Source organism: Balaenoptera acutorostrata, chromosome 8, assembly GCF_949987535.1.
Source record: "Balaenoptera acutorostrata chromosome 8, mBalAcu1.1, whole genome shotgun sequence".
In the NCBI taxonomy this organism is placed as follows: domain Eukaryota; kingdom Metazoa; phylum Chordata; class Mammalia; order Artiodactyla; family Balaenopteridae; genus Balaenoptera; species Balaenoptera acutorostrata.
Window position 1 is genome coordinate 22,936,082 of NC_080071.1, and position 26,759 is coordinate 22,962,840.

The window sequence follows — 26,759 nt, forward strand, 5'->3', positions numbered from 1 at the left end:
CTTTTTTGCAGTCTATTTTTAGCATAAGCTGATATACCAGGTCACTGCCAATTTTTGACTGAACTAGGAATCCTTTCTTTCTAGCAAATAGGTCTTCCAGAAGAGAATAGCATATCCAGAATGAATATTTCTGGATATGCTATTCAGAAAAGAAAGAACATAAAACAAAGAAATATATTTCTTTATTTTACTGGAGCTCACTTCCATTGTCTCCCCAAAAGGGGAACAGTCCCCACAGGTTTGGGGAAGCAGAAAAGCAGAGAGCTAAGACACAGAATAAGGCTAAGTCATTTAAGTGGTAGCCTCCTTTCTAAAATGGAAAGCATCATTGCTATTTTTTTTTTTTTGTAATAAGGAGGGAGCAAATTCTTGATATAAATTTTGCAAATCTGTAAACTGATAATAAATTATTAATCAGGGCTAAGAGTTTTTTTAAGATAAGCTCTATGAAATTATGAATACAGAACATGTAGAGGAAATTTAGTTGCTATTGCCATCTGGAAGGCAAACTAGGAAGGTCAAAGACATCTAAGGCCTGGAGAAATGTAGATGAGGCGACAGGATGAATAGCTGCTCCTTTTGCGAAAGCTGTTGATCTTCTAGACAACTAGAAATTCTAGACTTTTTATTGGATGTTTTATTGATTATTGTTTATAGCAGAATATGATGAAAGAATATAAATATGCAGATGGGTTCTGAACAGTGAATTCAAGGGGAAAATGTCAAATTTTAAAAACAAATCTGCACAGGAAACATACATGGGATAATTCATTTTGACATTCAAAACTAATTACACATTATGAAATAAAATAAAATTCACATTGGCCTCTGTGTAATAAATGCAGTCTAGATTTGCATGGCCCTAATACAATAAGATTAAGAATATTCTATCACTGTTTATCCTTTGTGATCAGTTGTTTATCCCGTGTTAAACAAATATTGTGGGAAGAATAGATGGGAACAGGCTCCAAAACCATTCCTTGGATGCTCATCAACAGAAACACAGAGAGACAGCAGAGCTCAGAACTTGGACAGATAAAATCCAACAGGAAAACCAAAAGAAAACTGACTAGAATTTTAAATCTTTTAACAATGACTAGAGTCACGGTATTACTGGTATCAATGCAAACCTGATGCTGCAGAAAATAACTTTGGATTTTTGTTATTCCAAAAAAATAAATATATCAACTTGACTTCCCAAGGAGATCCTTAATGATACATGTGCCAAGGAAATATATGCATGTATATATATATATATATATATATATATATATATATATATATATATAAAATGTATTTTATATATAGTCTTTTTTGAAAAAAGCAAGAGAAAAAAAAAACATGAAGAACATATAACATATGGCATTCCCTATCGCCTCAGCTGGTGTTTGCCATTTCCTGCTTGTAACTTTCTTAATTTTACATCTTCTCCTCAATTTCAATATACTAGACATTTTAATCAGATTTGCAAGCTGGCCTTCCCGGTTTCCTCATTTGCTGCTCCAGCTCCTATTAATCTTTTCAGTTCTATGACTAGGCCTACTCAATTTGAAGAAAAACTAATACTTACAATTCCTAGGGTGTCTTCATGAATTATCAATAATGTGCTCATTGTGATGTAGCTGTCTGGGTAAGCTATGCTCAGATGCAAAAAGCAATAAAATAAAAATGTATTCTAATATTTTAATCAAATTTTATGGGATGAATATACGTGATGTTAGTGAGAGTAAAAACCAATGAGTGGCGTGTAGGCAGCCGTTGAAACAAAAAATATAACTGACTTCGAGCAGCTCAAGCATTGCCCCTCGGAGGTGGGTCTCAATTTTATTAACTTCTAGCTCCAGCCAAAGCTAGGCTACATAATGAAGCAGTTCTCCTTCAGAAAAACAGGAAAACAGAACTGGTTATTTACCTTCAGGCAAATGCGCTGAATGTCCACTGCCCAAAAGCAGCTAACAAGGAGCTCCAGGCCACTAGGCTGGCAAAACCTTCCTCACCAATTCCAAGGTCAAAAGTGAAAGCAAACCATGGGAATTCCCTGGCAGTCCACTGGTTCGGCCTCCGCGCTTTCACCGCCGAGGGCCCAGGTTGGAGCCCTGGTTCCGGGAAGTAAAATCCCGGCAAGCCTTGCGGTGCGGCTAAAAAAAAAAAAAAAAAAAAAAGTGAAAGTAAGCCAAAACAAGACAAAAAGTGAAAGCCATACCACTGATTGTAAAATAAATGCCAAGTTGTTCTCAACTAGAAATCAGAGTTACTGGGAAAGGTTAGCAATTCAGGGTGATGCCCCATTCCAAGCTTCTCACTGCAGTCCGAAGAACGCTCAGGGTTCCTTCAGCAGTTAACTCTGCGCCTCTAGACGCCCCAAAGAGTATTGCTGGCAACTGCACAGAGCAACCCACTCGAAACACATTCTTTCCCATGCTGGCAGCAATGTCTAAGATGAGGCAATACCAGGTAAGGAATTAATGTGATCAGCCAGGGCTTGATGTTGATATCTGAGACGTTAAGGTTTCCTGAGGGATTCTGAGCTAATTTCCTAAAAGTATACACACGTAAGCAGGAATTGCCTCACATTTTCTCAGATTCACTAATCAAGGTGGTTATTAGAGAGTCTGGACTTCACTTTATCCTCAATGTCCCAGCACATGTGATTGCATACTCACCCCAGCACCTTCCTGGTGTGCGTCCTCACAAAATTGTCTAATGGAGGATATGATTGATTACCTCTTCACAGGTACTTCTCCCCATGGGGATGATCAGGTTTTAATGAAACTTTTACCAACACTACTAGAGGAATCTATAAAATTTGAGAACTGGGAGATAAGAGGAAAAAAAATACACATTTTCTAGGCAACCAGTTTTGATGTAGTATTGTCAACAGTCGTTTTCAATTTATCATCTAGCTCTTGATATAAAAGTTCATACATCAAAGCATGAATCCACAAATGCAGAACCAGGACTCCATATATCAAACAGCATAGACATACTTCCTCAGTTATAGAAATTAAAACTCTCTTCTGGTCATAAACATCCTATTTAGAATTTTTTAAATTTACTCATAAAAAGAGCCTTCATTACATTATAACAATGTAAAATTAATTTCTCTACAAAACAAAATCAGCAGACAAATTCAAAATTAAAACATCTGAGAATCTCACATGGATCAGAGTTCCGAAACTGGTAGCTGTAATTAAGACTAGCGGTGTCAGAAAGCAATTTTAAGGCAAGAGAATCTTTAAATCTGAAAGCAATGCCTGAATAATGCTAGATATAAGAATTTACATTAGCAAAAGAAACACGAGGCACGAGGATAAAAATGACACAGTTAAGGAAGGCCAAAACTTAGCTTGTCCTCACATAAAATTGAACATATCCATTCCTTGCCCTAACGCCTTGCCCTAGCCTAGAGAATTCACAAGAGACTAAGACCTAAAGCAATTAGGTACAACCATCTGTAAATCACCCAGAAAATGATTGAAAGTGTAGTATCAAAAGACTGACAAGAAGGAAACTCTTAGGATGAGAATTTACAGCATTCAAAAAAAAAAAAAAAAAGCAGTGAAGCCAGATGTCAAAATATGTATTTAGTGACTCATAAAATTTCATTGCCCCAAAGTGAAAAAAATGAATACCACAGCTAGGCAACATTTTCAGCAGATGCCCCTAAAATACTTCTAACTTTAAAATAGTTCTTTAAATCTTCTTGAAGTGCTTGCTACTCATTTATATTTCTCTTAGTTTATTAACGTTTTCCTACCAGTGTCCTACAGAATTAGGGACTTGGATGCAGGAGCAAAAGAAATCTAGGTAAACTGAAGATCAAGCTCCCCATACTCTGCTTACCCAGATCTAAGTCAAACTAGCTTCAAACATGTCATCAGATGGGATAAGCTGGGGGATAAAACGAGAGAAGGAAATGGATCCATTTTCATCATAGTCTTACCCTCCATCTTTAGAAAAGGCAATCTACAAGATATACCTCTTACATTTAATGTTTTAACACTGTTTTCAAAACCTGAAAAAGAAAATAGTACTGACTGTTCCACACTGGAAAAGCTGAAGAAAACTGCAGGCATGAGAAGAATCTCCCCAACACCTCAACCCCCAGAAGACTTTATACTCAGGTAAAAGTGGAGACCGAAGGGCCAAATCTGTCCACAGATGTGTTTTGCTAACTGGAGTGCCTTTCCACAGAGGATCACTCTTCAATATGCCACAACCCCACCGCTTCACATTATATTTCACAGAAGCGCTTCACAATCCACTTTATCTATTAGTCCCCGTATACATTTCAGATTTTGACCCCTTCAGATGAAGATTTATCTTCATACTTTCACGTAAGCTCAGCATTAGCACCAGCCTTAAAGTCCATCTCCGAGAACAGTCATCCATTAGGTAATTAGATTATCTAATACATTTCTGCCTAGTTTTGGGCACATCAGAAACATCAGAAGGACTTCTTACAGGTATAGATGCCTGAACCCCATCCCTGATCTACTGAATGAAATATCTAAGGGTAGAGGTGGGATGGGGGTTGGTGGGTGGAGATGGTCTAAACATCTACACAGGTGAATCTGATGAGCTGTGAGGTTACAAACCATTTCTTCATTATACCCAGTAATGAAGAACTCACGGCCTCCCAACAGTTTTTTGGATAACAATGTAAGAAAGTTCTTTCCTCAGGCAAATCTTAGTGTTCAGACTAGAGATGGAGAAGCGTTACCTGCCTCTCAGCCTGGGGTGGTTTGACAGTATATCAGAGAGCCTTGTCAAAACTCGCAGGAGTTTGTTACAGAAACTAGTCTTCACTTCTTCCACTTCCTGCCATATGTTTCATCCCCTGCTGGCTCCGTTCTGAGAACGTGTTCCACCTCTATGTCCATATGAAAGCTGAAGCTACCTATTCAGGTGCTGCAGCTGTCACCAACAATATCCTGGTGATGGGATGAAATAGATTTTGCTTCAGAAACTATGAAAAGAAATCCGGTGTGCAGAAATGACACGTTATGAAATGATGAAGTACAACATCTGGCTCCAAAGTGAGTCATACAGGTGCCGTTAATGAGATAAACAGGAAGCTTCTTTATTAAATAGCAAAGTTAAATTTCCGGGCTATTTTGGACTTTCTCTATAGGGGTTGGGGAGATTCTTCTCATGCCTATTAATCAATTCAGTCAAAATAACATTACAATGGATTTGACCAGATGTTTGGCTGAATTAGGTGAAATAGCTGGTTATTATAATACAATAAAAATTCATCCATGTGATTTCCTACAGAAATTTGATAGACATATGTTAAAAATACATTATTATAGGGGACTTCTCTGGTGGTCCAGTGGGTAAGACTCCACCCTCCCAATGCAAGGGGCCCAGGTTCCATCCCAGGTCGGGGAACTAGATCCCACATGCATGCCGCAACTAAGAAGCCCACATGCTTCAATGAAAAGATCCCACATGCCGCAACAAAGATCCCGCGTGCCCCAACTAAGACACGGCACAGCCAAAATAAATAATATATAAAGAAATAGATACTTAAAATATAGATATAATATTATAATATCAAGTCAAACTGTACAGCACTTTATACCTTTCAAAGCACATGCTCACAAATAATCTCTTCAAAACTTTAAAGAAATCCTTAAATCCATATGATAGATGAAGGAACAGAGACTTCTGTCAAATGATTTACCCAAATTTACTCAGTTAGGATTAGAGCCTGCCCAAATCCCAGATTCCCCACATCTAAGGACATGGTCAAGTTCTGGGGAACTTCAGGTTCTTAGATTACAAAAGGAAGCTAAAAAAAAAAAAAAAAAAAGATACAAAACAACAACCAACATAAACCTAATCATGATTATGGAAAACATGTAACCGAACTGGGAAAAAATGCAGTAAAGAAAGAAAATGTTAGCATCTATCTCTGACTGCTTAGGTTACATGTCAGTTTTCAAACTTGAGCCCTAAGATGCTGCTGGTGGCATAAACATATGCAACCAATTCCCAGGCCCTTAAGGAGCCAGCTGTCAAAGGCACAGATGTAGGGCAGAGAACAGAAGAATGAGGCCACTTTATAGATGTGCAGCCCTTTAGACAGTCGCAGAGAAGAGATGAGACTTATTTCCCTGCCAGGTAAATACTGGCTGAAGAATATTGAGACACAGGAGCATTTGGGGAAAGAACATGTGAAGTGCAGCTGAAAGGGCTCTATGAACCGCAGCCACTACAATGCTGATGGTCAACCATGATGGGAGGTGGAAGTAAAGTCCAAGACAGGGGGCTTCCCTGGTGGCATAGTGGTTGAGAATCTGCCTGCCAATGCAAGGGACACGGATTCGAGCCCTGGTCCGGGAAGATCCCACATGCCACGGGGCAACCAAACCCGCGAGCCACAACTACTGAGCCTGCACTCTAGAGCCCGCGAGCCACAACTACTGAAGCCCGCGCGCCTACAGCCCGTGCTCCGTAACAAGAGAAGCCACCGCAGTGAGAAGCCCGCGCACCGCAACAAAGAACAAAAGCAGCCAAAATAAATAGGCAAAATAAATTTATATATAAAAAAAAAGTCCAAGACAGATACTCGACTCGGTAAACAAATAACTTTGAAAACATAGTATGTAATGCATTGTTTTATTCCACCACATTTGGGTCAGCATGCAAAATTAAGTCATGGTAAAATGAGGAAGAATGTCTCTTAAATATCAAGATCTTAATGCCCTAAGTAATTAGGCCCCTGGATCATTAGTCTGAGACAAGGAAAAATTGACAGTGAAAACAGTGGCACCCACTCCATTAAAATATATGGGGATGACATTAGATATGGAATGACTCCTTCTTCCTACATAATTCCTTGTTATTTAGGACATTTTACTAGAACTCTGCTATGAAATTGTTAGCAGATTGTAAATTTTTTACAGGTATGAACCACATAGTTCATTTTATTTTACTGTTTAAATTTTATTAATGTTCACTGTTGATTTTTAGGATCAGGAAACTTCCTCAAAATGTTCTGTATCCCTATACTAATACCATATATATATCTATCATATACACGTATAGATAGATATATTTCTCCTAGACCAGCTATAAGCCTCTCAGAGAAGCCCCACAGTCACATGGACCCTGAACAGTACAGGAGTGACTAAAACGAGGCGCCCGACCAGAAGGGCCTGGGAGAGCACTTTCTTCCCCAGGGCCAGCACGTGACTGGGTGGTCACAGAAGATTGTTCAGGGTGTTGGCTGTCCAGCTCATGGGCAGGTCAGTAAGATCGTGGGTGAACAGACTGTAGCAGAGCCACTGCTAAGCCAGGGATCACAGCCAGACCCCAGACAGTTTGTCTCACTACAACGAAGGGGTGGGCCAATGTTTCTTAAATAAAAGGAGCTACTGTTCTCCCTATAGTTTTTCTTGTGAAGCATCGTGGTCTTGCCCACAGCCAAGGAGATGTGGACCTCCAACTAGGAATATTTTCCATCAGTGGGAGATGACTCGCAACTGCATATCCCAGGGAAATCTGCTGGAGTGCATCTAAGACTGACAGAACTTTATTACATATTTATCTCTTATCAGATTTACTGTTGCTTTTTGTCTAAATTTGTTATAATAGCAGTAGCTCAGATTTGACCAGCATACCAAAAATTCCATACCTAAACACACATCCAGAAAGAACTGAACTCAGGCTATGGTAAACATACATTACCATCAAAACAATAAATTTGTCCTAGAGAAAGGCAGTTAAGAGACAGTCCTTTAAGTGTTTTCACCCAAAGGACATTTATTATGCATTTACAAAGAACACGTATTACTATGCATGCAACCATCATCCCCTTAAGCAGAGGATCTGATCTTTGCCCACAGTTAGCTTATGAACAATGCTGTTCAGGTCATTACATTACATCTGGGTCTGGGTCTGCATAGATCTAAACAATGTAGCTGCTACAAAGATGTACCATAGTCACGGCATATGGTCCACATCCTCTAACTGCCCTGGCGAACAGCATGACCTTGTTTAAATCACTAACCCCCTGTGCCATGGTGTTTCTATTTGTAAGACATAGAAAATAATTCCTGTCCCGGGTGCTCCTATAAGGAAGTTGTAAAAGATGAGATTAGTGATAGCAAAGCTCTTTGTTTGAAAGGTGCTATTTAAATCACAAGTACTATTATTAGGGCTCTCTGAAATTTCTCGGCTAATGGACGATGCAACAGATGGGACTTAGAAGATGCTTGATATTATTGATATCTCCCTTGGATTTTTCTTCTTCCGACCTCTCTTATTTATTATTTATTAAAATTCTAGCTCTGGGCTTCCCTGGTGGCGCAGTGGTTGAGAGTCCGCCTGCCAATGCAGGGGACACGGGTTCGAGCCCTGGTCTGGGAAATTCCCACATGCCGCGGAGCAACTAGGCCCGTGAGCCACAATTACTGAGCCTGCGCATCTGGAGCCTGTGCTCCGCAACAAGAGAGGCCACGATAGTGAGAGGCCCGCGCACCGCGATGAAGAGTGGCCCCCGCTTGCCACAACTGGAGAAAGCCCTCGCACAGAAACGAAGACCCAACACAGCCATAAATAAATAAATATTTAAAAAAAAAAAATTCTAGCTCTGATCTACATGACAAGAAGAAAACAGAAGGCTTCTGTGTTCGGGCTGAATTTGTGAAGATCGCCTTATCCAGACAGTTTAAAATGTATTACTCCTCTGCATTTTTAAATGCATTGAGGTCTTACCAGCAGGAACAACTGATACAACTGGATTAAGAAGTTACTGATGTGCTAGGATTTCTTTCTCTTCTTTTAAAACCTCCTTTTTAGGTGTTTGATGTTTACAAAATAAAAATTGAAAAAAAATTTTAAACCCTACCTGTACTAAAAATGCTTATCTGGAAGGTCTAACATAAATACTAAGACTAAACTAATAGAGTAGCATTAACTACTGGCCAGAGATATACTGAGCATACTGAGAGATATACTGAGCATTTACAGTTCCATGAAGGAGGGGGATCAGGAAAACTGGGTAATGAGGGCACTGGCTGCCAGGAGACAGGAGGAGGGGGGTGGAGGGTTAGATCTGGCCGGTGGAGGTGCGCCAACAGGTATACAAAAGGTTTCAAAAAAGCACCTTGATTCATAGACCTATCGTAATCACAGTATCATGCCCGGCAGCCTCCACTGCCTGTTTGCTTTCTGCCGAAAATCACCTCTGGCCAAACCAATTCCATTTTGAGTGTGATCGAGTCTTCCTTTCAATACAAGTTATTTCAACAGTTAACTCACTGCCATGATGCACTTTCAACTGTAAAACACACCTAAGACTAGAGAGAGAGAGATGCCTAGCAAGATACTTTATTTGGCCCCAATTTGCTTTAACCCAGGCACCTAAAGGATGCTGCTATTGCTGCTAAAGCAAGTGTCCAGTGAGCAGCTGCTGCCCGTCGGCATAGGAGAGAAAGGAACATGTTGTGCCTGTTTATTGCTGCTTGGTGTTGATCCCAAATAAATGGACGCTAATGGAGAGGGAGTGCGGCTTCATATTTTATGACACCCTGAGTGTATGCTAGGAAGTCTCGGGAGGGCCGTTTTAAATTAAAGCTAATGTTAAACTCGGCTCAATTAGCACTGCTGTAGAGGATTTCACTTTTCCCTAACAGGGAGAAGAATGTGGTATGTTACAGTTTTTCTGCTGCAAAATACTAAACTATGGGATAGAGGTGAAGAAGTGATTTGGGAACTGAATGACTTGCTGGCAAAGGAGAACCGGACAGGATGGCATTTTACTAATTAAGATGAGAGGTGTACTCACCAGATGGAAGGAATACAGAGTGGAACAATGGAAAGAAATCCTCAGAATGACACCATTATTTTGGAAACTATTATAAATCAGATGGGGGTTGGGGACCTATAAGCAATTCCCAATAAAAAAATGAGCCAGTTACTCTTGAACATTCTGAGCTAAAAAGCATTAAGGATACTGAGAATTGAAACTCTGACTTCCATATAATTCATCTGTACCTGATGGGAGTATAATAGGAATAGCAGAGGTGGGAATAGCCCCTACTTTTGTCAAATATCACTGCCAGTCAGCACACTAATTGCTCTGCCTTTGACCTCACTTAATCTTATCCCTGACACTTGCTTTTGCTTTGTTCCCATTCACACATAAGCTATGCAGGCTTGATGCATTAGTTCAAGTTCCCTCCTCGAGTGCCAGAGCAAGAGGAACCACTTAGGCTGCCAGTCACCCAATCTGTTGGGGACTTCATCTGCAGTAAACATGGAAGCACAGGATTGGTTGTCTCTGGACTGGCCACCAGACATGAAGCGTTGGGCATTGCATAAAGTACAACCAGGTCAGAGGGGCTTTCACAGATTGCTACAGCAACAAGTTGACCAGAGAGAGAAATCCAAGCTTGTAGCTTTACCTAAAACGGTTTACTAAGTGAGCTGTCCTACTCAGAGTCTCAGGAGGATAACTCTTTTGACCACTACACAGCTGCCTACCTCTGCCAAAGACAAGTATTGTCATCCCAGAATAAAGAGATGATTATTCAGCTCTCTGATGCAAGTCAAAATACTCACATCTCCTGCTCACAAGGAGCCAGCATAAAATGGGTACTGAGCTGGGAGAACAGGTGTGTTTGCGCTTGGAGGAAGCAGCTAGGGATATGAAAATGACTTGGCAGCTGGTGAAAAAGAAGATTGAAATTGTGCCAGGCAAAGGGTGTTTTTTCCCTAATTATGCAAAAGCCTTAATTTCATTGATCATGTTGTTCTCTTCTTTCTCCATCTAAATAATATAAAATCTAGTAACAACTCTTTGGGGAAGTCAAAAACATTGCCAGGGATGCTTACTAAGGGAATGTGGGTCAAAAAACACTCTTTAGTGGATAACCTTGCTATTTTCTCAGGGTTTGTGAACCCTGGTAAACTTAATTAGAAAAAAAAGGAAAGACGTAATAAAATGAGATGTTGTCATTAGAGCTGAAAAAAATGGCCTAGAAAGAGTAACCTCTGAAAACAAGACCCAGGAAACCCGAAAGGCTCTTTTTTTTTATTTATTTATTTATTTATTTATTTATTTATTTATTTATTTATTTTTGGCTGCATTGGGTCTTTGTTGCTACACGCGGGCTTTCTCTAGTTGCGGCGAGAGGGGGCTACTCTTCCTTGTGGTGAGCTTCTCATTGCGGTGGCTTCTCTTGTTGCAGAGCACGGGCTTTAGGCGCGTGGGCATCAATAGTTGTGGCACGCGGGCTCAGTAGTTGTGGCTCACAGGCTCAGTAGTTGTGACGCACGGGCTTAGTTGTTCCACAGCATGTGAGATATTCCTGGACCAGGGCTCGAACCCGTGTCCCCTGCACTGGCAGGCGGATTCTTAACCACTGTGCCACCAGGGAAGTCCAAGGCTCTTTTTTTATTTGCATGGTTATTTAATTGTCGGCATTCATTCCTTTACTCATTTGACAAAAATTTATCAAACATGTATTTTGTGCCAGGCACTGAGACACACTTTTAGAATACAAGGATGAAAAATGCATTTTCTGCCTTCCACAATGGCACATAATCTAGGAGTGAAAAAATGTTTCATCCTAATTCCGTTGAGCTGGTGGTGCGGGCAGCTGCTTAGAACTTCACTCTAACTGAGAAGGTTAGTTGAACCTTTCATTCCAGGTGCAAATTCCATTTTTTAAAGTTGAAGCTTAGATGAGTTCTTGTGATGATTAGTGAGCAACTTAGCAAATGATTTAAATTGAGGACAAGGAGCTTGTTCACCCACGTGCGACCGTGCGACCCAGAAGGCTTGCTCCATGAGCCTGTAAGTGATCCTACATGAGCATGTAACCCAGATATGCTCATCTTCTCCAAACCAAACACAATAAAAGATCAAAATCAACAAAAGAAGAAACCACCCCCCAAACATTCACATTTAAAAAAACAACTGCTTGAAAATGTGCTTGTGACATCACTGCACTCTGCCTCGGTTCTTTCCCACTCAAGGAAGCAAGTGTGCCAAGCGACCGAGGAGTGGAAGCTACCTTCTGACTCTACAGCTTGTGGTCGTGAACCAACACAACACATCTCTCCACACTGTCAGAAACAGCATCAGCCATCCTCAGAGCTGGAAACGGCAGTCCCAGGCTGAGGTTCCACGTCGCTCTGTTTGACTTAGAGAGTGTCAATCACTGCGTGGTCTCAGATACATTGACTTGTTCACTGTTTGGTAACATTGCAATGACAATGTGTTTTAAATATATGCTGGAAGGACAATTTAAACACTTGACAGCAGTGAGAGTCAAGACAGACCATATTTTCCTTTCTGAATCTAGTATGCAAGAGAATCTGCACATACTGCCAGTGTTTTATTGTCATTTACATAGTCTTCAAATGTAGAAGGGTTGGCTAAGCAGGCATTCTGCTAGTTGGTTTTACCTTGACAGCCTGATAGAGGGAGGAAGGTTACTAGTTGAAGAGAACAAAGAGGACTAGAGCCAAAGGCACCAACCCACAGGTTTCCTATTCATTTTGCTTGTTCTCTGTAGGTGCTGCCTCTTTCCTTAAACCCCGCTCCTACCCCCAGGTTACTGTTTTGGAACTTACACCCTTAAAACGGTCCATGCAACACTTTAAAACTTGTCGTCCACTTTTTTTTTTTTTAATCTATGTTTCTACAGAAAGTTGTGATCCAGTTTTTTTTTTCATTTTATTTATTTATATTTTTATACAGCAGGTTCTTATTACCTACCTATTTTATACATATTAGTCAATGTCAACCCCAATCTCCCAATTCATCCCATCACTACCACCTAGTCATCCACTTTCATTAAAGGAAAGGATCCAAGGAGAATGTAAAGAAAGAAAAAATATAAAACATAGTGTGGCAGGATAATTTACTGAGATATTAAATCATGCTGTATTCTCGAATTACACTTCCCTCTTAAGCCTTTTTCCAGAAAAAGAGCCATGTCCTTTGGATTGCTTTGCTCCAAGAGCCCAATGTTTCCTTTCTTTTTTTTTTTAATACATTTATTTCTTTATTTCTTTATTTATTTTTGGCTGCATTGGGTCTTCGTTGCTGCGTGCAGGATTTCTCTAGTAGCAGCGAGCGGGGGCTACTCTTAGTTGCGGTGCGCGGGCTTCTCATTGCGGTGGCTTCTCTTGTTGCGGAGCACAGGCTCTAGGCGCATGGGCTTCAGTAGTTGTGGCACGTGGGCTCAGTAGTTGTGGCTCGTGGGATCTAGAGCGCAGGCTCAGTAGTTGTGACACATGGGCTTAGTTGCTCCACGGCATGTGGGATCTTCCCGGACCAGGGATCGAACCCGTGTCCCCTGCATTGGCAGGCGGATTCTTAACTGCTGTGCCACCAGGGAAGTCCCAATGTTTCCTTTCTTTCTTTCTTTTTTTTTTTTTTAAATATTTATTTATTTATTTATTTATTTATTTATTTATGGCTGTGTTGGGTCCTCGTTTCTGTGCGAGGGCTTTCTCTAATTGTGGCAAGCGGGGGCCACTCTTCATCGCGGTGCGCGGGCCTCTCACTATCGTGGCCTCTCTTGTTACGGAGCACAGGCTCCAGATGCACAGGCTCAGTAATTGTGGCTCACGGGCCCAGTTGCTCCGCGGCATGTGGGATCCTCCCAGACCAGGGCTCGAACCCGTGTCCCCTGCATTGGCAGGCGGACTCCCAACCACTGCGCCACCAGGGAAGCCCCCAATGTTTCCTTTCTGACTTTGTTTTCCAATACTTGAGAGCTCCCTGAAGGTAAACATTATGGTATTATGTTATGAGGGTGATGAGAAAGAAGTTGGCCTGACAGAGAGAGGAGGTTTCCCCTCATCTGGACGGAGATTGAGGAGCCTGTGACCTGCACTTCCCTCCCAACGTAGAGCTTCAGGAGAGATGATGTGGACGGCCAGGTGTCACAGAAGCAGCAGGGTCAGCTGCTGATTCAAGGGGAACCTCACTGGTTTAGACAAAGTGCATTTCAGTGGTGACCATACTGGCTCTGCCTCTATTTTCTGGGCAAAATTTAAACCTCTGGAAGGAAGGAAAAGGAGCACAATGATGACAAAGATTGGATTTTTTTTTTTACCTGCTTAGTAACTCACAGAAAATAAAGTAACACAACATTTCTTGGTCATACATATTTGTGATTCCAAATTCAACAGTTTCAAGTAGAAACGAAATAGATTGAGCATATTTGTTAGCAGTGCATTCTACTTAGGTGTCTTTTTCTCCCAGAGAATCTGTGGTTGCCGTTATTTCTTCTTTGGCCATACTTTGTGGGGCAGTGCCAACTTCTCCATGGACCATGAATTTATAATCAGAAGACCCAGAGTCTACTATCTGGGCCTTGATTCTCTTCCACAGTCTTTAACTGAATGCCATTTTGTGGTTGTCAAGAATTGTGAAGGCTGTGAGATTGTATCCTATTGATTAGATGACAAGTTAGCCTGCCATAGTTTCATGAATGTTGGCTGATGACATGAGACTCTTGGGTCAGAGATGAAGGACTTATAACTCACGGCACAGCAGCAAGCAGCATGGATAGCATATTTCTGTCAGTTCTTCCTTGTCTTCAAATCCCAGGGAGGCAACACAGATGGGTCCAGATGGATGTTGGCACATGCAGTGGGTTGCATTTCAGAAAAGGATCTTTGAACTTAGGAAACTTAGATCTTTTATACTGGACAGCAAGGATGCCTGCCCTTTGTTCTGGTGGGAAATACTCTCTCTGTCTTCAAAGGCTGTTTGCTATAAAAACCTTCTTGAAAAGACATTCCATAGCAAAGGGCAGTCTGTGTCTCTGCTCATGCAGAAATGTGAGAGACACACAGAAAACAGTGCTAAGCCTACTGTAGCATTTATAAAGGCCTCAACCCTCAGATAATCCAGGAAAAGAGATCAATTAGCTGGTATGAGATTCTAAGCAAAAAATTTCATTTTCCAGTGCTTCTCTTCCTGTGATTATAAAGTATGAAAGATATCTGCCCACTCACTGCTTATTTTGAGAAATAAAGGAAAAAGAACAGTCTGACAAATGTGTTGAGTTTCATGATGGACACACTAAAATAGAAGAACACCATATAAAAACATACTGGGTTCTAATCACAATTTTATTCTCTGATGCCTTTGAAGGAAGTGTGATAAACATATAGATATTTCATTCTGAGAACGTGGAGATATTAATTTTTTAATGCTGAACATGAATTTAAGCCATTAATCTCATCAAACTGTAAAGCTGATTACATGTATTTCAATATTCTGTTTTCATTTAAATCACTATTTAGATTTCTTAAGAAATCCAATAGGTGTGCTGTCTCTTTATCACATCACTTTGTAGCTCAGGGATCCCTGGGTCCTCCTTACAACATCTTCCCCACACCCCACATCATCTCACTCACACAGTGGGCAGGACTGCTTCCTGTCTGTCTTCCAGCTCAGGGGTAGCCGAGCTCCTTCTCATTCCCTCAGTCTCATTTCCTCTCTACTGCCTGGTGAGTGATGGCATAAAGTCAAAACTAGATTTTATGCTTATAGGTATAAGAATCACTAGGTTATACAGACTATATTTAAAAGTTTACTTAAGCTCAAATATAGAACCTAAGCATTCCATGGTTAATGGCAATTGTGTTAAAAGATGTCCTTGGGGCTTCCCTGGTGGCGCAGTGGTTGAGAATCTGCCTGCCAATGCAGGGGACACGGGTTCGAGCCCTGGTCTGGGAAGATCCCACATGCCGCGGGGCAACTAGGCCCGTGAGCCACAATTACTGAGCCTGTGCGTCTGGAGCCTGTGCTCCGCAACAAGAGAGGCTGCGATAGTGAGAGGCCCGTGCACCGCGATGAAGAGTGGCCCCCACTTGCCGCAATTAGAGAAAGCCCTCACGCAGAAACGAAGACCCAACGCAGCCATAAATAAATAAATAAATAAAATTAAAAATAAAATTAAAATAAAATTAAAGTGAACTAAAATTAAATAAATTTTTTAAAAAATGTCCTAAATTTTCCTGAAAACAGTGTTTACTTATCAAATGTGCTCTATAACCCCTACACAAGAAAGTCTAGGCCCACACTCTAGATCTAGTTAATCAATACATCTAAGGATAGAGCCAGAAATGTGCTTTTTAATAAGTCCCACAAGTGATTCTGACAGTCACTAAAGTTTGAGAACCAATCCTTTAAAATAATCACCAAGAGAATTTTAGTAATTACATTCATCTTCTAAATTACAGAATACAAGACAGGAGCATAGGCCAAGCAAGAGACAAGCAATGTTTTTTAATTAAATAGAATGATTTCTAAAGACCAAGTATATCTCAATTTTATGCGTATATATAGATATATATAGTATACGTAAATAGCCTGATTACCTTTATTAAAAAGCAAAGATGGCTTCCCTGGTGGCGCAGTGGTTGAGAATCTGCCTGCCAATGCAGGGGACACGGGTTCGAGCCCTGGTCTGGGAAGATCCCACATGACGAGGAGCAACTAGGCCCGTGAGCCACAATTACTGAGCCTGCGCGTCTGGAGCCTGTGCTACGCAACAAGAGAGGCCCGCGCACCATGATGAAGAGTGGCCCCCGCTTGCCGCAACTAGAGAAAGCCCTCGCACAGAAACGAAGACCCAACACAGCTATAAATAAATAATTATTAATTAATTAAAAAAAAAAAAGCGAAGAGTCTAAAACGATTAAATATCCAACAATAGGAAAAGAGTTAACTATAGTACATCCACTCAATGGAATATTTTACAGTTGTTACAAATGATCATTATGAAAACTATTAAGCAATATAAAAATGTCTATGAGAAAATACATCAAAATGTAGAGCACAAAATTGCATGTACATAATTACTACAACTAAATATATGTATGTGTTTAGGAAAATCTAAGAGAGAAAAGGTCAGAGTTATAAGATTACGGATGAATACACCACTTCATTTTTTTTTCAAAAATATATTTAATGTATTTTTTCTACAATTTAAGCTAAAGAAGAAGATTGTGATAGAGCTTGGGAATCCAAATTGCAGCCTCTGACAATTCTATCAAGTAGATTAACAATGCTATTTTGTAAGTATGATGAAACGAGAATAAGTGAAAGTGACTAATTCTGTTAACCTTGATTTCTGATGGGGCCTAGATTTCACATGAACATATTATGGTCTTTTCATTTCCATCATCTTCCCACTAATATCCAAACGCTTATCATCAAGACTTTTAACTCACTTCTCAAACTAGAAACCCAATACTCTCCTTCTTCTCCTCTCTCCCTCCCTCAATGGCTTCAAGTTCCTACATCTGTTCACTGTTTCTCAAGGGGTAGCACCAAGATCCACCCTCCAGAAAGTACCTACATTTCCCCTCTCTGGAAACCCACAGTAGAATCCACAATAAGTTTTGCTCTGCAGTACAAAAGCCACTGACTGACCTATGAAAATTGGACGTATTTGGGTTTTTTGTTGTTTTGTTCTTCTTAGAGTTTCAACTTAGGAGGGGAGAAGTTTTTCCCACTACATACAAGTTGAAAACATATGATACTGAGACTCTGAAGATGAAATACTTTTCTTCAACCATCCCCTTATCTTATAAGCAGTAAACTAATATAAATAAAATAAAATCTTGTGTCAGGGATGCCATGAAAGGTTATTCAGGAGGTACACTACACAAGAGCTCAGGCAAGAGATTAAGTGGCGGCCAACATCGAGTCAGAACTCTGCTCACTGCGTCCGTTCTTTTGTTGATGTAACACCTGGAAGGGAGTGTACATTCTCCACTGGGAGAAGAAATCTGCTATGTTTGTCTATTTTTAAACTCCTTGATTGCATGATTTTCGCTGCATCAAAAATGCCTGCCCAGGAAAGGCTTCAATATAGCAGACAACCTGTGAATACAGACTTGTTCCCTTTCTTCATGCTTTTTTTCCCCTGTACTTTTAACTATACTGGGAAACAAAGGAACTGGATGAGACCCTGCCAAGACTACTCCTGATGCTCAGTTTCTTCAGGAAATACAGGCTCCTGAACAGAGCATGACTTCTGTTTCCCTGACTTAACTCTAGCATCTGTCCCACCCAAGCACAGTTCCAGGAGAGCTCAATAATAATGTTGATAGTGTCCCTGAAAATGCTATAGCTCCTTCAGAATATGGAGAACAAGATGGAAGCTGGCACTTTGTATCTACAGTAAGTCCTTTCTATCAAAAGGTACAAACTTCCAGTTATAAGATAAACAAGTACTTGGGATGTAATGTACAAGATGACAAATGTAATTAACGCTGCTATATGTTATATATGAACGTTTTTAAGAGTAAATCCTGAGTTCTCATCACAAGAAAAAAAATGTTTTTTTCTATCTATTTAATTTCGTACCTCTGTGAGATGGTGAACATTCACTAAACTTATTATGGTAATCACTTCATGATGTATGTGAATTAAATCATTATGCTGTATACCTTAAACTTATATAGTGCTGTATGTCAACTATATCTGAATAAAACTGGAAGAAAACTTTTTAAATAAAGAAATAAGTCCTTTCTATTTATGAGCTTTAACTTCAGAGCTAATGTGTGCATACAAGTGCCTAACACAAAACCTAGAACCATTGTGTACCTAGTGAATCACAAATATTCTCATCATTGTTGTCTCTCTCATCTAAACTTTGAGTAAAGAGGAAATCAGTCAAACACTAAGTTGGAGGTGGGGAGATCCCAAAGTAATGCACTGGGTAAGTTTCAGACTAGTCCCAAAACTGTATTTTCCACTTAGCTAACTCTTACCCAGCTTAATGAATGTTCACACCATATTTAGTGTTGAAACCATAACTTGTGACAATCATGTGCCCTTACAGCTGTCCCAAACCACCACAAGACTGCTTCTGCTGCCAAACCAATCTTACAACTGTTATCAATTCTTTAACCACCGGTACTTTTTTAATAGAATTGCTTATTTTTAGCACTTTCTCTCATTCAAATCTAATGAAAACTACAGCTTTCATTTTAGGTGTTTAATATTTAGTGTCCATTTTGCGGAGTTGCTATCAAAAAAATTTTCCCATGAGCTCACCTCAGTGATTCAAGCAGTCTTGAATACATCAAATTATACAGAAGAGGCAGCTCCAGAATTACCTTTGACAATAGTTTTATTCAGTTCCATCAATAATTCAGAAATATAAAGAGTCTTAGAAAACCATAATGTTAACTATTGAGTGTTAAGCCTGAATGAATCTCTGAATTAGAGTATTTGAAGTTATGATTCTGTCCCAATTCCACCTGGATCGAACTCAAATCAAGGCTCAAGCACCATGCAACTCGTTGAATTCTCTTGGGTGTCTCCAGACTTGGTCCAATCTGACCCTCCACCTAAACTGGCAAAGACTGTCAGGCCAGAATCATCAGTTACAGGATTTATAGAGAGTCTGGGAGTTAGTCAAGCATTTGGCTCTTCAGCTCTACAGGGAGAGAAGGAGTATAGCATTGGATGGGAATAGTTGAAGATTTACCAGAAAGAGAATGATGGGATGTGATGGGAAGTGAGAGAAGCCAGGTCACAATCCATCACCACGATGTAAAACACAGCTGGACACATTACTTAACATGTGTTTCACATGCAACTTGGCTGTGGATTCTTAAAGAAATACTTGTCAGCCATCTATCATGTGTGGGTAATATCTTTATGGATATCAAAAAAACACGATCTAACAGGCCCTTCTGCCCTCTGGGGAACACAGCATGTGTGCAATACAAAGACCGCAGGCCCTAGAGACAGACATACCTGAATTCAAATCCTGATCTGCCATTTACTATGTCCAAGTTACTTAGTCTCTGGGAGCCTACTTTATCCTCTGAAAAATATCTAATTCACAAGGTAGTTGTGAAAATGCAATGAGAAAGCCTAAGCCAGCACAGAATAGGCTCCCAATAAACATTAACTTCTTGCTCCTTTCCTTCATAGGAATTCTCCAACTAGGTGTTAAGGTAATAAAAAGAATCTCTGCATTTCCAGGATTAGCCTTTTGTGGAGCTGCTCCACTTCAAGGCAGTCTAATTAACACCCACTCTTCACCTTCACCCACGCTTTCATCAGTGTCAACATGGTTCATCACTAGCGGGAGGACACATATCAGATCCAGGCCTCCCGATTCTTAATCCCAATTTAAACTTCTGAGTATCTGTTTGCGACAGGAAATTTAAAGTACGAAGACTTTATTTGTAGTTTTAGAAAAATATTTAGCTCTTCAAATTCATGCCCCTGCCCCCATCCTTCTAGGTTCTAACACAAATAAAAAGATGTTTCTAATTAAATGCTTATCTAATTTTTTATTAATTTATGTGAGCATGTATTTATGCTATAGGAGAGCTGCTTTTTTATGGAGTGTAAACACTTATTATTCTTTCCCCTGAAGGTCTTTATTTTAAAGGTCTTTAAAGAAATAAAATATCACAGACTTTGCAATGCTGTTCGCACAAAACAATCAACTGGGGAAATTTTTAAAATACTGACACTTGGGACAGACCTGAGACCAATTAAATCAGAATCTCTTGGGGTGGTACCCAGGCACTAGAGGGTTTCTAAGGTTCCCCAGATGATTTTAATGAGCAGCCTGAGGGAAGTAGGATGGAAAAGACATGACTAGTTCTCTCCCCTTTTGTTTATTATACCTCTCCCCACTGATTAATCTCTGAGTCCCAACTCCAGCCAAGGCACTCGTTGGGATTTTAGAAGAGCCACATCATCTCTTCCCAGGAAGGAGCCCGGTGAGTTTGCGCTGACTTTCCAGGCACAGCCCGGCAGCATTTCCTATGACGCAGCTCTTCCTTTCAGCCCTCCTGATGACTTGGCCTGGTCCTGTGTCCCCGCTGCCCTGGGCTCCTCTTTTAAAACTTGTGCTAAGAATGTCCTCATCCTGTGGTCATGATAGACTTTGTTCGGTTCGCTACTCTGTCAGGTTCTGGTTTCCTTGACAGAGCAAGAATCACCTGGGGATCTTGTCAAAAGGCAGAGGCAAGGCCCTTAAATTTTGCATTTCTAATAGTCTAATGGTGTTGATGCTGCCGATCTGTCAACCACACATAGGTAGCAAGGACATGGATGGTCTTTTTTATCTCTAAATTCTAAGGAAGAAAGCAATTCTCTTGTTTCAAGGCCTTTTTCCTTTTGTGGGACATCCTTTGTTTGCTATTTCTGGTATATTTGATGTTGAGTCTGTGGGTAGAAATATATCCCACAATTAAAGCGTTGCTCCTATGGAAAAGCACAATCCATTTTATGAAAACCCACTTTTATATTCAGTTCACAGGAAGCACCATGGTGACAAGAAAGAGTGTCTCTGTATAAATTAACTGATAGCTACAATTTAGAGCAGTATATGCTACGTATCAAGTGAGGGTATCGATCCAAGTTGGTAAATACACGGCCACCACACATAATGTCCCACTACCTTGCCTCTGGAGCCTTTGGAAGATATCAATGACCACTGATAACATTCTTTCTCTTTGAGCACATATTTAGGCTTAGAATCCTTCCCAACACAGCGACCTAACCCAATGTCCAGCATTTGCATCCCTGACATGGATATGATGAGAGTTTAGACGAAGAAACAGTCAATTCCGAGAGGAGCATTTCCCAAAGGGAGTGGATTTTGATTCAGCCTGGCCAGACAATTTGACAGCATCTCTTTGTGACACTAACCTGACAGTGAATAATAAACTAGTATGTTTAAATGGTCACACACTTAAGATAACATTATATATTCATTTTATCTGTAACTATGTAATTATATAGTTTGTGCTTTATCAATACTTCTCATGAAATCCTTGATTTTCATCTTCCTGATTTACTATCAGTAATAACCAAACAACAGCAATAATTTCAAATGGTACTCAAAAATAGCTTTGACAGAAAACCCATAGATGACATTTAGGATGGTCAGCAGCTCCTACTGCTGACTTGGAGAATTGGGTCTGGAATTCGATGCCATTTTTGTTCCATACTCTGTTTGCTACCATGCAAAAAGCATGGTCTCTCCCTGATTAGGTTTCCTGTTTCCTTGTCAGTTGGTATATATCTGGAGAGTGTGTGGCTTACATCAGAACTTCCAAAATGTTTGGATTTTATGAACTAGTAATATTTTCAAAAAATATTTTGGAGACTAATATAAGGTTGTTCATCTTTAATTTGCTAAGCAAAGATATAAAAACCAATAATGACCATCCACTAACACTGTTGTTTTATTTTTTAAAAGCACATATTAATACCAAAGAAAAATTAAGTAGGAGGGAACAAATCTCAGACTAAAAAGCAGTTCTTTTTTTTTTTTTTTAAAGATTTATTTATTGATTGATTGAGTGAGTGATTGCTATGTTGGGTCTTCGTTTCTGTGCTAGGGCTTTCTCTAGTTGCAACGAGCGGGGGCCACTCTTCATCGTGGTGCGCGGGCCTCTCACTATCGTTGCCTTTCTTGCTGCGGAGCACAGGCTCCAGACGCGCAGGCTCAGTAGTTGTGGCTCACGGGCCTAGTTGCTCCGCGGCATGTGGGATCTTCCCAGACCAGGGCTCGAACCCGTGTCCCCTGCATTGGCCGATGGGTTCTTAACCACTGCGCCACCAGGGAAGCCCCAAAGCAGTTCTTTAAAGTGACTAAATTTAGCTTTAGAGGAAAAACCACTACATTATCCTCCTCATTTCACGTGGTCTGATAATAGACAACAGTCCATATACTGTTCTTTGGGTACTACAGGCTTAGGTAACTGAACTCTGGGCAGCAGGTAATGTTTTCCTCATCAACAGCAAGGACTAGGGTCTTCTTTTGCTCAGGGAATGAATTGGCTCTTTTTGAACCAGGCTAGAAAATCAGTACCTGCCAAAACCAGCCCTGTGCAGATCATGCTTGTTGTGCTCTGTGTGGAGGACACCCAGTCGTCCCTGGAAGGGCAGTTCTGTATCCATCTTTCCCATCTCAGCTTCTTTCCCTCACCTGCTTGTTCATATTGATAGGTTCTATCATGTCGAAGTATGGCAAGCCTCTCTCCTATCTACTGAGGAAACGCCAGGTTATAGACAAAACAATCTTGTCCTGTCTTCACTTATTCCAGAATGTGAATCTCTGATTTCTATCAAGTTGCCACAGACTGTTTTACACTGTGTGGGCTGCATTTATGAGGCAGCCCACACAGTGTAAGTACTTAGAAGAGGAACAGGTCTCCAAGTCTCTGTCAGGTTTTAATTCTGTCATTACTTTTAAGAAGTTATGCTGGCTTTGAAGAAAAGGCAAAGCAATTATGTTTTCTCCCAGTCTTAAACTGACCTCAATGACAGTAAAGATGAAATCAAAGAAAAGATTTGGGGGATTAGAGATATGTTAACTTCTTAAATCTTTACTAGCAGGCAAGCTGTGAAAGCAGTGGCAGGATCTTTCCTGATGAGTCACAACAATGGGATGATTCATACCCAAGCAAATTCAAGGCCACAGAAACCAGAACTCTAGCAAGGGAGAAGCAGGAATCAGGCCAAGATTGTAATTTCAAGATTGGAAATATGATTATTGAAATCAAGAGTAAAGTTTAGAAATAGCATAGGTCACAGGCTGTTTGAGTCTGTTGATCATGCCGAAATTAGGAACACAATAGATCAGAATTGGATCATAATTTGAGGATCAGGAATGTAAAAGACCAGAGGTAGATGGATACTAAGTGACGCCCCTTGATTCAGGCTTTCTGGGAAAGAAGGCCTAAAAGACCTTAAATAGACGTTTTGGAAATCTGCTCCTCTGTTGGCTCTAGCCTAACAAAATAACTCTCATTTGTTCAGTCTATTCATTGCCTGTCTGTGGGAACCACCCTGAAAGAGTGATGAAAGCCTCTGAGGCTAATTCTACGCACCAAACTGGGTTCAGCCATATTGACTGAAGCAGTACTTCAAGTAAGTCTATAAATTAAGCCATTGTCTTGTTGATAGATATAGCCCAAATCTACACTTTGTGTTTAAATTGTCTCAATAGTAAAATTACTGATGTGTGTAGCAGTATAAGTAGACTTGTTCCTGTTGCCTCTGATTTTCTTTTTTTTTTTTTCATGTTTTTTTAGAATTTTTATTTTATATTGGAGCATAGTCGATTAACAATGTTGTGTTCGTTTCAGGTGTACAAGAATGTGATTCAGTTATACATATACATGTATCTATTCTTTTTCAAATTCTTTTCCCACTTAGGTTATTACAGAATACTGAGAAGCATTCCCTGTGCTATACAGTAGGTCCTTGTTGATTATCTATTTTAAATATAGCAGTGTGGATTTTACATGTCAATCCTAAACTCCCAGTCTAATCCTCCCCCACCCCCAACCCCGGTACCCAAAATTTCATTCCCGAAGTCTGTGAGTCTGTTTCTGTTTTGTAAATAAGTTCATTTGTACCATTTTTTTTTAGGTTCTGCATATAAGCGATAGCATATGATACTTGTCTTTGTCTTGCTTCACTTAGTATGATAATCTCCATGTCCATCCATGTTGCTGCAAATGGCATTATTTTATTCTTTTTAATGGCTGAGTAATATTCCATTGCATTGCATATATGTACCAAATCTTCTTTATCCATTCATCTGTTGATGGACTTTTAGCTTGCTTCCATGTCTTGACTATTGTAAACAGCACTGCAATGAACATTGGGGTACATGTATCCTTTCAAACCATGTTTTTCTCTGGGTATATGCCCAGGAGTGGGATTGCTGAATCATATGGTAGCTCTATTTTTAGTTTCTTAAGAAACCTCCATACTGTTCTCCATAGTGGCTGCACTAGTTTACATTCCCACCAACAGTGTAGGAGGGTTCCATTTTCTCCATACCCTCTCTGAAGCCCAAGAGCAGAGAACAGTGTTAAGAGCCCACATTATCTGTACATCTGCTCAGGGGTCACCAAAAAAGCTAACCCAGAAACTCAACCCCAAAAATAAAAAGAGGCAAGGTGATGCATCCTGACAAGATTATAGCTGGCCCAGGGAGTGGAGTTTGGGTTGGGGGGTTTGGGGACAGGAATTGTTCAGAGAGAGTAATTATTTGTCAAGAAGTTTCAAAAGGGAATGGTAACAAAAAGACAAAAGATAAATGCTGGTGTGGATGTAGAGAAAAGGGAACACTTGTGCACTGTTAGTGAGACTGTAAATTGGTACAGCCACCATGGAAAACAGTATGGAGCTTCCTCAAAAAATCAAAAATAGAACTACTATATGATCCAGCAATTCCACTTCTGGGAATATATCTAAAGGAAATGAAAACACTAACTCGAAAAGATATCTGCCTCCCCATGTTCATAGCAGCATTATTTTTTTTTTGAAGGAGTTAATATTTTGTTTTTATTTTTGTTTTGTATAAAAAGTTACTATAAGTCATTCAAGGCTACATTTTATATATTTTTTTAAAACATCTTTATTGAAGTATAATTGCCTTACAATGGTGTGTTAGCTTCTGCTTTATAACAAAGTGAATCAGTTATACACATACAATATGTTCCCATATCTCTTCCCTCTATAGCAGCATTATTTACAATAGCCAAGACATGGAAGCAACCGAAGTGTCCATCAGTGGATGAATGGATAAAGAAGTTGTGAGATATATACATATTATATTATTCACCCATACAAAAACATGAGGAAATCCTACCATTTGTGACAGCATGGATGGACGTTGAAGGAATTATGCTAACTGAAATAAGTAAGACAAAGAAGGAATAAGATCTTACTTATAGGTAGAATCTAATAAAAATCCACACAAACAAATAAATACACCAAACTCGTTGAAAAAGAGATCAGATTTCTGGTTACCAGAGGCAGAGGGGAGGGGAAGGGGGAATTGAAGGAAGGTGGTCAAAAGGCACAAACTTCCAGTTATAAATAAGTAAGAGGGATATAATGTACAACATGATGACTAGAGTTAACACTGCTACATGATAGATAGGACAGTTAAGAGAGTAGATCCTAAGAGTTCTCATCACAAGGAGTTTTTTTTTTTTCCTTTTATTTTTGTTTTATCTTTAAGAAGTGATGAATGTTAATTAAACCTAGTATGGTAATTATTTCACAATATTTGTAAATCAAACCATCATGCCATACACCTTAAACTTAAACAGTGGTGTATGTCAATTATTTCTCAGTAAAATTGTGGGGAAATGGGGAATAATGATTGAGATACAGAACTTCAATTCCAGTCTCCTCAGACTCTTGGTAGGATTTACCACCTTAATACTTTATGAGTGAATATAAATCCTGGCTAAGATATCTCCACATGAATGCTCAATTGCCTCCTAAATATCAATTTCCGTAAAAGTGAACAACTCTTCTCCACCACCATGGTCCTGTTCTCTCTACATCCTTCATCTAGGTTCTAGCGTGATTATGAAGATTCAGTGAAATGAGATATTTTCACGCAGCATCTAGAATGGTGTCTGGCACAGCATTCAGCACTCAGGCACCGGCATTACCAACTTTCCAGTCATCTACTTAGAAACCCAGTAGCATCGTCAACAACTGCCTTTCCTTGGTTTCCCACATTTAATCAATCCCCATATTCTGCCAATTGTACAGTCACATAATCATTCCTAACTGATCTCCCCGCCTCTAACCTCTCTTCTCTTCATTAGATTAGATTATAATGTTTTATACCTCTCTGTATCCCATATACTAGTACAAAGTTAATTTATTCTACTCAGAGCTTTCAGCTATTAAATAACCGTTTCCTCAGAAAGAGAATGTGTGTATACAAAAGCTGTCTCCTCTAGAT

General features: G+C 39.9%; 1 protein-coding gene across 1 annotated transcript in view; it reads left to right on the forward strand.

Annotated features, from left to right (window-relative positions):
* Positions 1-23,889: 23,889 nt before the first annotated feature.
* TANK (TRAF family member associated NFKB activator) overlaps positions 23,890-26,759 on the forward strand; it is a 103,969-nt gene continuing 101,099 nt past the window's right edge. The window contains exon 1 of the mRNA XM_057551700.1: positions 23,890-23,908. The gene's annotated coding sequence lies outside the window, so the exon portion shown is untranslated. The remainder of the gene's footprint in view (positions 23,909-26,759) is intronic.